Raw genomic sequence first — 14,289 nt, forward strand, 5'->3', positions numbered from 1 at the left:
TCCATTTAAATACTTAATGATCTCTATTTTCTCCCCCTCGATCAATAAGATCTAGAAGCACTCTGCTGCAAACTTTCCTGGCCTCATAAAGATGTGATCTGGTGCTCTGAGGAGAGGGGGGACAGGCGGTAACGAGGCAGGGCTGAAAGGGCACCAACGCTGCAGAGAGAAACCCAGGTGCTGGGAGGCAAAGCCCTGTCCCCATCCCCATCCCTATCCCTGTCCCTGTCCCTGTCCTGCTGTGCTGGGGGCTGCCACCGTGCTCTGACCCTGCCACAAATTCAGGGGCTGTTCTGACGGAGACGTTCACCTTTGAGTGCCATCACTGCTCCCGGCTGCACTAGGAGCGTCAGCCCCAGCCTGGAGCTCCTGCTCCTCCCTGCACCCCCTGAGATAAATGTATTTTCCCTTTTTGGGCCCCAAAACCCTTGGTGCCGTTGCATTTGGTGAGGCTGTTGGTGAGACCTGTGTTGTACGTGTCTATAAAGGGAGCTAAGGCCACGCTCACCTCTGCCTTCCTGGCACTACTCAGCCGTGTACGCAGGTGTGCCTGCGTAAAGGAATCCAGCTGTATGTGTGCGTGTGCTTTCATAGATCGAGGGCACACCTATATAATTCACTGGTGTGCATGTTTTCTGCATCGCTATTAGAAGTAAACACAATAAATGCAGACTTAGACCAGTTCACAGAGCACACATCAACACAAAAACCTCCCGATCACAAAACCCCTGTGGGTGCAAGGCTACTGGGTTAGCAAAGCGATTTAAAATTCATTATCCATCACTCAGCACTCAGCTGCCTCCAGGCTCGGCAGCGCCCGAGTCAAGCGCGTGTCCTTCAGCTCTCTTCAATTAAACAGCCTCCTAAAGTTCAGGCCCTGTTAATTGGTCTCAGAACTGCTCAGTGCCAGAACTGGAACGTCTCTGCTGGCAGCGACTGCGCTGTAGGGTCTGAACGGGGTTGGGGCCGTACGGCTCCGTCCTGGCCCTGTGCTGCACCCACAACATCATTGCAGGAGATGGGGCTGGATGCTGGGAGCAGGGCAGGAGCAGAAAAGGGTAACGAATTTATCCCTTCACCCAGAGATGCCCTCTGAAAGCCTAAATTCAGCCTGCAGGCTCTCCACCAGCTTCGGTTGGGTTTTGGTGGTGCAAAGGTGCCAGGCAGCGGAGCGGCGGTGTCCCCATGGGTGTCCCCATCGCCGTGCCGAGGCTGAGCCGCCCGGCAGCCAGAGCTGTTCCCTCAGTTTAGCAGCAAGATTTGAGAGCTGAACCACAGCATGACCCTGTTGCTATTGGATATGATCTCCATACAGATGATATGCAAACATATTTAAGGTTTTTTCTTGTCTGTTTGCAGGAGCAATATCAATTTGCCAGGATGAGCGCAATTAACATAGCTCATTACTCTCCCGCATGTAACTTATTTATGTCAAATGAACACCTCCTTCAAAGAGACTATCAAGGGGGAAATAAGTTGAGCTATGTCTGTGTGTAAGACTGCTGCTGTGATATAACAGCACAGGTATTTTCTTTCCTCCTATGTAATGGGAAAACTCCCTTTTGCTAAGCAGAGAGAGAGCTTGCTTGGAGGCTGAATAAAAAAGCCTTTGGCATTTTTTTCCCACAAATATAAGTTTGAGGACATCACTACAGTCTACATATTCATGGCAAATACAAACTGCTTTTTCATCTTGTGATTTTTCATAGGAAGAAATGAAGAAAAATTTTCCCCTGATGTAAAAGATTTGAAACCATTCTGAAGATATCCAATTCAAGCACTTTTCCTTTCAGGTTAATTCCTTCTTCGTTTTACTGCTGGGTCATGACACAGGAACCGTCGGTGGCTTTTGGGAGACAGCGGTCCCTAAAGCATCGTGGCACCTGCACTTATTTTCTCCCTGAAGAGGTCACTTTATTTCTTACTTAATATACATCCAGGTGGCTATTTTATGTCTTTGGGTTGTTGGTTCTTCTTTTTTCTAAAGATTTCTAAAGGTGTTTAAAACGAAAAGGAAAGGCACACAGCTTGGCATCTCCACATGTCTGTGCCCCATCTCTTGGCAAATGATTGGGGTTGGGGATGCCACTGACCCTACAGGGCTCACCCCCACACAGGTCTCTGCTGGTGCCCGTCCCCAGCGAACCCCGAGCTGAAGTCCCCACCAAAAGGGAGGGGAAGAGCTGCGAACACCTCCACTGATTTCCTCTGAGCGCTTACAACTGCTTTTATTAGTGCTCCAAAAATATTTGGCCTAGTGATTTTTTTTTTTTTTTTTATTCTCCCCAAGGAAATGTGAGGGAAGGAAAAATGTCACCGGTGTGTGCTTATGCTGGTTGGGGGAATAAAGTCATCCTGTGTCTCCTGAGCACAGTTCATGGGCAGGCAGAGGGGGTGTGCGAGACCTGGCATGGGCTCTGCCACGTTCAGGGTCTTCTCCTTTTCTCTGATTTTTCTCTTGCTTTTTTTTTTTTTTTCCCCTCTTTTTTGGCCATCAGGTGGGCAGCCCTGAAACCTGCAAGGAGGAGTCCAGTCTTACTCAGAGAAGGGCACTTTTGTCCCAGTTTTTTTTTGCCTTTCTGCAAAGCCTGACGGCTCGCTCGGATGTGGGGATGTTTTTTCAATTAGAACAACCTCCCCCTCCCTTTGCTCCTGGTCTCAGCGGAGCTTTGGAAATGTTTCTGCACTTAACATTGCATGTAATTACGGGCTTGCTGTCTCAGAAGCAGCCCCCGATGTACACAGCAGCAGCAGCATCTCCTGATTTTCAAAGCAGCACTTGCTAGGCAGGAGGGGAAGGGAGAGAAATGCCCAAATCTTGTGGGAGCAATGCAGCACGCTCAGGTTTTTTATCCCCTCCGTTTGGCTGGAGCACCAGGGGTGTTGCAGGGCCAGGCCATAGGGAGTGTCCCCAGGCTTGTGGCTCTTGGTGACACGGCCACCACCGGCCAGGATCTGGCCTCCGTGCTAGCCACAGGGGCCACAGACTGGCTCGGCTGAATCCTGTCAGCACCAGCCGAAAGAAATGCTGGCGAATGGGGTCTTTGGGGATGAAATTTCCTTTTTTGATCCATGAGCCAAATTAAAAGATTATTTTTCCCCTTTGTTTATTAACAAATCCCCTCTTCCCCTTCCTGCTAGCCAAGACATCTGCCCCGCTGCAAAAAACCTGCACCTCCCACCACGTGTCCTACTGTCCTTTCCGTGTTTTGGTTGGTACCCTCTAAATTTACTTCGGATTATGCCAGTCAGTCTCCTTGCTTAGATGTGGTAATAATGCCGGGGGTTTTCGTATTACTAAATGCTGTTAACCTTTTGCTATTATTTGTCTTATACGTCGGCATGTGCTGCAATACCTCTTTTGTTATCAGAGTGGGAATCCTATAGGACCACTATCAAACACTGCGCCTGAGCGGCGGCAGGGCGGAGGGAGCTCTGTAGTGGTAATGAGCAGCTGCGTACGTCTCAAGTCCTGGAGGTTAATGCCTGAAGCTTTTAAAACACGAAAGATCAGAAATGCTGCGAGAGGCGGGTTTAATAGGCAACCGAGCGCCCAGCCGGGGACCCGAGAGGCAGGCTTGAAAGAAGACAAACCGATTGATTTGCGTTTGCATTGCCATCGCCGGGCGAGGGGGATGCACGTATATATGTGCTATAAAACAGGTGGAGGACGGGGGCTCCCCCAGCCTGGGAGGTTCCCCTGGGGGGTTTAGCCACATGTTTACCCCCCAGACATGAGCCAGAGGTGCAAAACTGACTTTACTATGACTACCTGGATACCTGCTCTGGGGATGGAGGACACAGTTTTATCAAAGTGGCTTCTAGCCCTGCAGACCTCCCTGCTGCAGCAGCCCCTGCCAAGCCCCGTGTTGGTGCCCCTGGCCCTGCCTGGCTCTGGGATGGGATGGGTGCAGGGATGGGTCTGCATTTTGGGCTCCCTGGGCAGCTCCCCTGATGGAGAAAGGAACGTTTCCAGCCCCAGCCCTTCCACCGAGCTCGGTGCCAATGAGCAGAACCTGTTACTTACTTCAAACTGCTCACTTTGGTTAAGGAAAAGGTCATTCTAACCCTAAAATGCGATTTTATCGCAGTGCAAGCTTTCCAGCTTCTCCCCCAAGCCCAAAAAAATTCCCATAGGATTCATTCTCCCCTTCCTGGTGTCTTTTTCCTCTTCCTGGAGAAGAAAATCTGTAGGAAGAGAAACATGCAGACTCCAGACCTGACAGACTGTGTGAAAGCACATCATGTTTTGGGGGAGCAGAGACTCCATAAAGATTTTCCCAGCAAGGTGGCATGAGTGTACATTTATGCCCATGGGGACCTGTCACTGAGCAGATTTATTTTTCCCCTACTGATAGCAGCAAGGGACACAGCCCATGCCGCATGCCCTATGCAATGCCCATTCCTTGCTTGTCCGGGCAGATGGAAGGCAGCAGCTTTTTAATTATTAAAATTAGTGCATCCTTGAAAATAAGTAGCCTGCTTTTGGCTCTGCAAATCATTGCTTTCACGAGAGAGAAGCAGTAATAAAATTAACTGACAGAGAGGAATAAACAAGTGGCACAGATGTAAATATTATATAATCTGCATTTCCTAAAATATCCCCGGCTTGGCATCAGGCATAGGATCGAGAAGAGAAGCGGAGCGAGGATGCTGATAGAAAACAAATAATAATAGCAGGCAAATAGTAATTAATCATTCTGTGCAAGGGTACTCATGTTTGCAGCCAAGCTCGGTGCCAGCCGCTCAAGGTGTGTGCGGGCACCCTAGGGTGCTGCAGAGCAGGGCAGGCAGGAGGGTGCTGATGGTTTGGTACTGGTGCTGTGAGGAGCTGGGTGCTGCCCACCAGAGCTGGGTTTTGGTGGAGCGCCCTTCTGGGTGCACAGGGTGACATAGCATGGGGAAATGTAAATATTGGCTCTTAGTTTGTGCCTTCTGAAGCCTCCGGTAGAAAACTGTTTTTGCTTCAGTTTGGAAACCCCACTTACAACCCCTTTACACCCTTCTGCACCGCCTCAGCTTCGTGCTGGGCACCAGATCCTCTGCTCCCCGCCGTGGGTGATGCTGGCCACGCTGCCCGGACCCGGGATCAATACCCCAGGAGATTAACTCTGGCCCTTCTGCGTGGCAGGCATGCTTGACATTTCTGATCAAAAGCCCTTCCTTAATCTGGGAGACAACAAGGGGGATCTCTCTGACAGCGATCGATGGGAAATTAACTGCGCTTTAGGCCTGATGTCTCCAGCACCGAGGGGCTGCTGCGGGGGATGAACTCCTTCCTGCTCCGCAGTGATATCAAAGGGGGGCTGGTCCCAGCTGGCTCCCTCTTTTATTTTTCCCTTTTTAACCAGATTTCAAGCAGCGTCTGTTGCAAAAGGACGGTCGGTGCCTCAGTGTGTGCAAACGCTTCGCCTCGGTGTAGAGGTGGGGACACGTCCCCGAGGCAGCAGGGACAGCTTTCCCCGAGTCTGCCTCGTACGCTCCACGTATCTCTCACACCCCGGCTTTGTCCAGAAGCAGGACTAGAGGCACACACGCTCATCAGCTCTTTAAATGCGATTTCTCATGTCAGACACCTAATCTCCACACACAAAATAGGTGAAGGCCGTGTTCCCCCAAGGCACGGCCTTTATCATAAGCAGCCTACTAGCACTTAGCATCCCAGCGACAGTGAAATCAAAAGAATAAAAATAAGTGAATGATTATAGAGAGCGTAAAATCTTCTGCAAAATTGTCCCAATTGCCTTTGAAGTTTCAGCCAGAGGTACTATTTCTTTTGGTGTTATTACTGTTTTGAAGCAAAAATCTGTATTCTCCACAAAACAGGTTGCTGCTGTACTTTTTATAAATGCCTGCCTTCTCATCAGTGCCACATTAAACCAACATTTTGAATTCAAACCAACTACGTGAGTGGATAAATGTAGTAGTAATGGCAGGAATTAGAAAGCAGGGCAAGGACTGAGGCAGTGATGATTTACGAGACCCAGGCAGGAACAATCAAAGGCATCAGATCACCTCCCTGCTGCCCTGCAAGCACCTATTTGCATTTTATTCCTGACGGCGGGATCTTAGGGCTCATTTCTCACCCGACCAGCAAAGAGATGCTGCCCTTTTGTTCTTAGCCAAGCAAAGTCACTGGGAAATGGGTGAGAGGACTGGAACGCGGGCTGCCAGGGTGAGATGTCGGCACCCATTGTGGGAAGCAACGAGGTGTGCTGGGCTGGTTTCCTGAGGTGCTGATCCCACTGAGCCCTGAGATGCCCTCTGTAAGGATGCCACCACCAGCGGTGCACAGCCACGCTCCCTGTCACCAGCACCTGTGCCCCGTGCCACAGGCAGATCCCCTGGAATTGGGAAGTAGCTGCCAGAAAAGGGGTCCTCTGGATCTGCCCCCAGCCCTGGGGAGCCAGGGGCTGTTGGAAATGAAGGGTGATGGACTCCAGTGGGGTTGAGCCTGGTGTGCTGGAGACCGTTTCTCCCAGTGTCAGAAGTTACTCCATCAGCACTGGGCTTGTTCCCGTGGCAGAGTGCAGTTTTGAGCCTTACCTGTGGGGAGGAGGACAGGCAGGAGCTGTGTTGGGCTCTTAACGTGCCTCCAAGGCTGAGCATCCTCCTCACACGCCCCGTCACCCATAAATCAGCCACGCGGCGTTGGCTCCCTGAGATTATTTTTATGGCAACGTGCTGCCGAGTATAAAACCTGATCAATGGACTGTAGGCAGATACTAAAAGGATGCGTGTGACCCTGCTGGCCTCGCATGGGAGCCAGTGACATCGGGGGCTCCTCTGTGCGGCTCCAGGGCAAGGTTTGCTCTTGTGCCATCAGCTGGCTTTGGGGTGGGGGAGATGGGAGATGCTTAAAGAGGGGAGCGATGCGAGCACCAGGATGGATGGAGAAGTGCTGGAGTGCGGCAGCTGGATCCCACAGCCCCAGCCCACTCCCCACTGTCCCTGTCCCCCCCTGCAAGCACCTCTAGCATCCACCTGCAATGGAGCCGGAGCAAAACCCCACACAGCCCGTTTGCTATGGGCCGACAGAGAAAACAGAAGTCCTGGAGGGATGCTGGGTCACTGGATGGCATGGGGTGTCCTTCAGCTTTTCATCCCCATCTGAGCATTTTGGAGTTTCATGCCCTGTTTTGCCAAGCCCTCTCCTGAGCAGCACCGATGCTTGTTTCTGATCTGCACATTGAGCACAACTTCTGCCTAGTGCTGGAAGGGACGGTTTGGGCTTTTGAAATCCATTGCACGTCCACTTCTTGGTACAAAATGCCTTTCACCTTGTGAGATGTTCAGCTGGCTGAAAAGAGGAGGAGGGACAGGGTTTGTTTTGCTTTCCTCCACCCTTTTAAGCTTGCTTTTCATGCAGGGGCAGAAGCCAATATTTGCTCTTCAGGCTCCCTCATGCTCCTGCATGCATTTCAGCCAACTCTCCCCTTTGCCTGCAAAGGAGAGGAAGGCGACGGCTGCCCAGTTTGTTCCCTTGGTCTCCCCTTGTCTCCCACCTCAGCCTCCTTCCACCAGCTTGAACCTCGCTATTTAATCAAACAGGCGATTTTTTGTGCTTGGCTCTCCCCCTGATCTAGGGTTGAAATGATGCAAAAAGCAAACCAAGCTAAGCAAATTAAACAGCTGGGCATTTCTGTTCTCACCAAAACCACCTTCCCAGTACCCAAGGGCAGGGATGAGCGGTGCGAGCTGAGCTGGGCTGTGGGTCCCTCACTGCTGTGCCCGCCCTGCACTTATTTTCCCTTAATTTCCGCCTTCCAAAACCTGCCCCACCTCACCACTCACACACACACAGACCCGGTCTGCCATCTCACGGCATTGGAAACTTCAGAGGGTCTTTAGATTTCGGAGGATCAGTGGGAAATAATGCAAGACACCCGGTGAGCGCTCAGGCTTTGACTTCCACGTCTCGGCGGCGGAGGGCACGAACCCAGCCCTGGCTCCGCCGCCTGCTCCCTTTGAGGAGCAGGAGCGAGGGGAAGGGTTTAGCTGCGGATGGAGCTGTACATCAGACAGCCCTTGATGCGACTTACAGACTGGGCTGTTTCAGTTCAGAGACACTCGTCTACCCACTTCTGCTGCCACGCATATGCGAAAAAAGATGTCGCAGGGATTTCTCCTCCAAAATCCCCCTGAACAAATGTTCTCTTCGGACCAGCAGTGCCTAAACCCAGGGAAAGTGGGCGGACTTCAACATTTGGAACGAGGAGACAATTAAAAACATGTCCTTAGTTCACCAAGCGGGGAAATGCGTTATTTCAGCCAAAACTCTCACCCGTGGAGCCCAGGTTCCTTTGCAGGCACCAGGAGGTCATCACGCAGAGGTGGTTTGTGGTGCTCAGCAGGACATGGGGACAGCAGCGGACGCACAGAGGTCGCTTTATCGGTCACCGGAGGAGGCTCTGGGTTCCCTCCCAGCTCTCGTACACGCGAGCAGGACTTTGAATAGCAAAGCAGGGCCTGCGATGGGTTTTGTAGGCGCTTGGCCGCGAGTAATGAGGAAGAAGGTGCCGTATTGGGAGCCTCTGTGTCTAATAAAGGGAAATTTATTCAGATGGCTCCCAAAACGTCAGACCATGACAACATCAACCTCGGCGAGCTGCTTCCTGATCTGAATCGCTAAGTGGCAGGAAAAAATTGCACCCTCCATCCTGCCGTGGAAATCAATGTAAGGGGTGACAGCAGCGATAAAACACCCTCGGGACAGCTGTGGAGGGCGCTGCCATGTCCCACACCGGTCCCATACAGGGGTGACCGAGATTTGCAAGGACAGAGGAACCTGAGGAGATGAAGGTCTGGGACTTTCACGGGGTGCCACATCCCTGGCCACAGAAGGTGTCATTTGTGCTGAATCAAGGCCAGGAGCCGGGTGGTGCCCAGAGCCTTGCAGTGTGCTGGGGGGGTCCGAGGCACTGCCAACCCCATCCCTGCTCAGCTCGACTCGGGGATCACTGTTTCCTTTCAGCGTGGCAAGCAGCTCCTGCACAAGCTTTTTTTTTTTTTTGATCTGTGCTTGAAGCATGACCCAGCACGCTCCTGACGAACAGCAGATGAATATGTATTGTGCCTTTTCTGTGGGTATTTTAATACAATTTTGCTGACGAGCTCTTAAATCTATTTTTATTGCTGGTGAAGTGCCTTGCTATCCCTGCAGGCGTGGGCGGAGCTGGCTGGGTGCTGCCTGCCCTCGCTGTCCCACGGCTTGCTGCAGTCCCTGGGCACCCATGGGTGCTGTGGTGGGGGTGACACATCGACCAAGGCCTGGGTGAAACACAACCTGTCCGAAAGGGATGGCCGGCTTGGAGGGACTGCTCACAACAAACGGAAGGAAGTGAAGTGCAGGCAGCTCTCTCAGAAGCAGGAATGTTTAAGCAATTCTTGCTTAACTCGGCAAACCTTTCGCAGATAGAAAGTTTGCAATTATTACCTGGATCAAGACAGCTTAATTAAGCAATTAGGGTGTAAAGCGAACAGCCCTTGCAAAATGGGTTGCAGTGCCTTTATTTCAGAATTGCTCATGCATGCAGGAGAGTCTCAGCTGGAGAAAAGGCCCCCTTTTTCTCCCCTCCAAAAAACAACAACAACAAATTATTCAGATAGGTCACATCCCAAGCCACTTAAAGGGATTTTGCCTGAATCCGGATGCAGCAAATCACGGAACAAAGCCCTGTCCTCGCCTCCCAGCACGGGAGGCGATGGCTCCTTGGGGAGCCTGCTGCAGCCAGGACGTCTCGCAGATGCCCCTCCTGTGGCTTCTCGGAGCTGCACAAGGAAACAAACACAGCAGAGAGACGGCTCCGGGGAGCAATGTGCTGCTCCACACCCAGCAGCCATTGAGATCAGCCAGCACACCAAACTATGATCAGAAGGACCAAGGGGAGCAGCCAAGGTCGGGGTACGGAGATGCAGGACACATGGGCTGGGCATCTGCCTCATTTGTGTCTTCTCTCCGTCTATTTAGGGAGACTGCAGGTCCCTAGCTTGGCAGCATGAGCACCCCTTGGTCACAGCATCACGAAACAGCGGTGGGAAAGTGCTGGCATGATGGGCAAGCTCCCCACCTCCACCGTGACGGACCTGCCTTGGCATCCTGCGAGTGAGACATCTCGATGTCACGGCCAGCAGCGCTGCATGACACAGCTCCTCTTTCTGCCGGTCTGGGGAAAGCCAGCGTTTCACAGAATAAGCCTACCGGGTTTGTAAGCTGCTTAACCTCCATCTCTGGTGACCTAGAAACACCATAGCTGCTTTAGTGTCCCATGTGCTCACATCCTCTCCCACCCACGGATGGATTTGACAGCTCCTGATGCTCGGAAGACCGGCTAAGCCTGAGGCTGAGCTGAAGGAGTGTAACATGACTGGGGAAAGTATAAAGCTGAGTGATTTTTGACTTGGGTCATAAAATCTTTATGGTAAATAAGACGAACCCCTCGGGGCTTGAAACTGTAAAATTCTGGTTCCAGGCTGTCGGTCCTGGAAATTAAATTCCCATTCTGCAGCCTCGGATGTGCCTCACGCACTGCTCGGCGGTACCAGGAGCGAGAAGTGATGCTTGCCAGCCCGCGTCCCACCACGACCTCCAGGAGGAAGCAACAGGGGCTGGCTTGGCCCAGCACCCGCCGGTCTGGAGCAAGCACGAGGCAGATGACAGGTTTGGAGCTCACTGCAAAAAATATGGGAGTGCTACACTCCGAGAACAGGACCATTTCTCTACTACTTCCACTCCGCGGTTAATAGCACGGATCCGACACATCCATCTAAATGTGTCTGACGGAGAGGGCTCCAGCTTGGACCACGGCCAACGCTAGCCATGCTTTAGTTGTTTGGATGGATTTTGGGGCTGCCCTCTGTCTTTTAGGGTCTCAATTAACGGCAGCTGAAGTCAATGGGAACCTTACTAAGAACAATTACGCACACAATGGATGAGCAGAAGAATGAGAAAGGAAACGGGTTTCCATTTCAGAATATTAATCTAAACAGCTCCCTTGGGGCTGCCCCTTTAAGGAAGTCTAAAATCATATTTAAAGACTGCAGGCACTAAACACAGCTTTTTCTTAATATCTTTGGGTAATTAAAATCTGGCAGTGGGGGAGGATTAGCACGCGTTATATATAGTATTTCAATTTAAACTTTTTCTGATCCCTTGAAGTTTCTACTTATTATTTTTTAAAGAAACTTTAATCTAGCTACCGTGGATCTGCAAATTAGACCTACTGCAATAATGAGGTGCGCATCATGTGAGACTGCTGACATGTTTGATTTGGAAGATGATGGTCTGATGGAACAGACTGAGCTGTCAAGGCTGAGGACCCAGCCAAAAAAACACAGATGTGGGAAAACTGATCTCGACTGGAATTAATGCTTTGAAAACCGTGATGCCAAGGCGGAATTAACTGAAATTTCAAGCCAGAGATGCCCAGGCATGGTCCTGCCTCCATCACGTGCCTTCAAGCTGAGATATGGAGCCAGGCTGAGACCCAAAGCAGAGCTGTGCTACCCTGTGTGGTGGGAAGGAAGCGAAGCGCCTGGTCCCCAAACTGGACCAGCAGAAAGCTGAGAGCTTCGAACAGGAGGAGGACAGAAGTTTTAAGCAGGAAAGCCAGGACTCCAGTAAACCACAGGGCGGTTCAGAAGCACAAACAAGAGCTTGCAAAAATAGCTCGTGAACTGACCTCCTGCTGGTTACACACAGGTGCAAAAAGAGGAGTTTGGACCTCAGTCATGCATAAAAGACTTCCCAGGGGAGGCCCAGAGGCTGGCGTGCTCCGGGACGGGGCGATGCAGCAGCCACCCCAGCCCCAGCAGCTCTGCTTCCACTGCTTGTACTCACATGGGAAAGAACGGCCCCGAATTCAGCCGATAATGATGAATCCTCTTTAGGCTCCCCTGACAGAAAGTCGCTTTAATAATCTATAAGACATGGTTGATTGAATAGGGAAAAAAAACAACAACGGCGCAGCAACCCAAGTCAATGCTCAATAGCAGCCCATTGTTTGCTTCCTGCAGCAGTCCTGCAGGACTGCGCCTTCCTCCCAGCTCCACTCACCCCCGTATTTGTGCTTCGCCTTGAAAATGTCACAGACCTTGTTCACAGTGAAATTTGAAATAAAGCACTCGGATGCCCATTGGCCACCTTGGGGGGATAACAAAAAACACGGTTATTTATCATTGGACATTCCGGCTAGAAGTAAAATATCAATTGTAATTTATCATGCTGAAAATATGGCAACATTTTTTACTCCCCGTTCTCCCTCCTTCCACCCATCAACAAAAGTGGGTGGAAGTCAAAATTGCTGAGCAAAAATATAATGTATGTACATAAGGAGAGGAAGCAAACGACCGGGATTACAATTTATTGCAGAGACCGTAGGCGGCGTATGTGATTGCACACAAGAAAATTGCCAGAGATGCAGATATTTTGCAGAGCTTCTTATTTACTCTATTCTTACTTTGCAAGTAAATAAGATATTTGATAAGAGATGGCAATTTTCTCACAGCCTCCAAACAGCTCCCTATTTTTGATGATGAGTTGTAATTCCGACATTTTGCCTTTAAAAACAACACACACAAAACCACCCCATCTCCCACACTTTGTATTTTCCTATCGGAAAAGGTTTATTCTTGTAGGAAATTACTCTTCACTTCTGAAAACCTTTTGATTACTACAGAAAAAATCACTACGGTGCCACACAGTATTGTATTTCTGAAACACCCCAGCTCCTTTTGAGAACCCGCTGGTATTGATGTGGGAGTCAGATGGCATCGATGGGGTGGGAGCTCAGGGGAGCTGTGAGGTTCCCATCCCCCGTTGGCATTTGTCTTCCTTAGCCGCATTGACTGGAAACATCCGATGCCTTTTCTTGGAGAGGTGGATGAGGATGAGTAGTGGGGTTGGAGGAAGCAGGAGCATGGGGATGCACTCTGCCTGATGAGTATCAATGGTGCTGAGTATCACGTCACCAATAGGACATTCAGCCTCCTAATCATCGCCATGTGCTGTCCTCTTTCCTTCTTGGAGGAAACCTCCAGGGAAGTCACCGAAACACGGCTGCACCTGCCCCACTTTTGGGGGCACGGGACCAGTTGCAGAGCGCATGTTCCCCCCATTCATTTCTCTGGTTTTTGGAACCCGGCCGCCACCGGGAGGCCTCTGACCGACAGCCAGCTGGGTGCCAAGAGCAAGGCTGGAGGAGCCGAGGGACCGATCCTGCGCTGCGATTTGATGGATGGTGAGAGAGAAATTGGGAAGAGCAGAGAGTCCTTTGAGAGCAGGTATGAGACAAATGAACCGCTTTACAACTGCACTTCAGTATTTTTAGCCAAGAAAAAAAGGGAGGCACACATCACACCAGCACACACATAGGCATGGGCATCTTCATGCACCTTTCCTTCCCTCTCCCAGCTTTTGAGCCCGTGACTGACCTTGGCTGATGCCAACAGAAGGGGCAGAGGCAGGACTTGCACCAAAACCCCTGCCTGTGCCCGTGCAGCTGCCCCCACAGCTCCACTGGCAAGGGCAGGAGGCTGAATCCAACCCGTGCTGAGGCAGCTGCGTGCCAAGGCTGTGCCTCGCGGCACGGAGAGCTCCTGGGAAGACGCATCCCAGGCACGGAATTAGCTCCCCGCAGCTTAAAAAAGGCAGTGAATAATGTCGACATCAAAACGAGAACAGGACAATCTGGATGTCATCCAGTTTATCCAAATATTGCTATTTTTGGCTTTGTTCGAGTTTCTTTGCAGCTCACGGGCACATCCCAAGATCCCAGCGCTTTTGATCTGGAAAGTACTGAATAATTCCCTTTAAACAGCAATAAAAGAGGAATTTTTGACACTGCAGCCATAGCAACGACTGATGTCATAAATGCAGGAGCATGACTTCATGGCAGGATGGGAGATCAGACGGAACTTTTGCTCAAGAGCAAACATCACCTGCGGTAGCGTGGGGAATAGAGAAAATTGTGAGTAAACACCAGCTCGCTGCTTTGCATAAACATCCCTGTACCTCGAGTGCTGCTGAGGACAAATGCACCCCTCCCGAGGTATCAGACCGGTCGTTACAGGCAGGGTTCTCCAAGAAGGCACAATTCGGAGGCACGATTTAGCAGGACAAACCCTGCGGGTATTAACCCATTCCCAGCCCTCCCATGGGGCTGGCATTGGACTGCACAAGCTGTGAGAGGCTGGATATTTCCGGGGAGATCAAGGATGCTCTGGTTCCCGCTGGCACTCGCAGCGCTGTTTAGCTGTGCCAAACCTGGGTGGAAATGGGGGGTCGGTCCC

This window comes from Anser brachyrhynchus (genome assembly GCF_964034855.1).
Source record: "Anser brachyrhynchus genome assembly, chromosome: 19".
NCBI lineage: Eukaryota > Metazoa > Chordata > Aves > Anseriformes > Anatidae > Anser > Anser brachyrhynchus.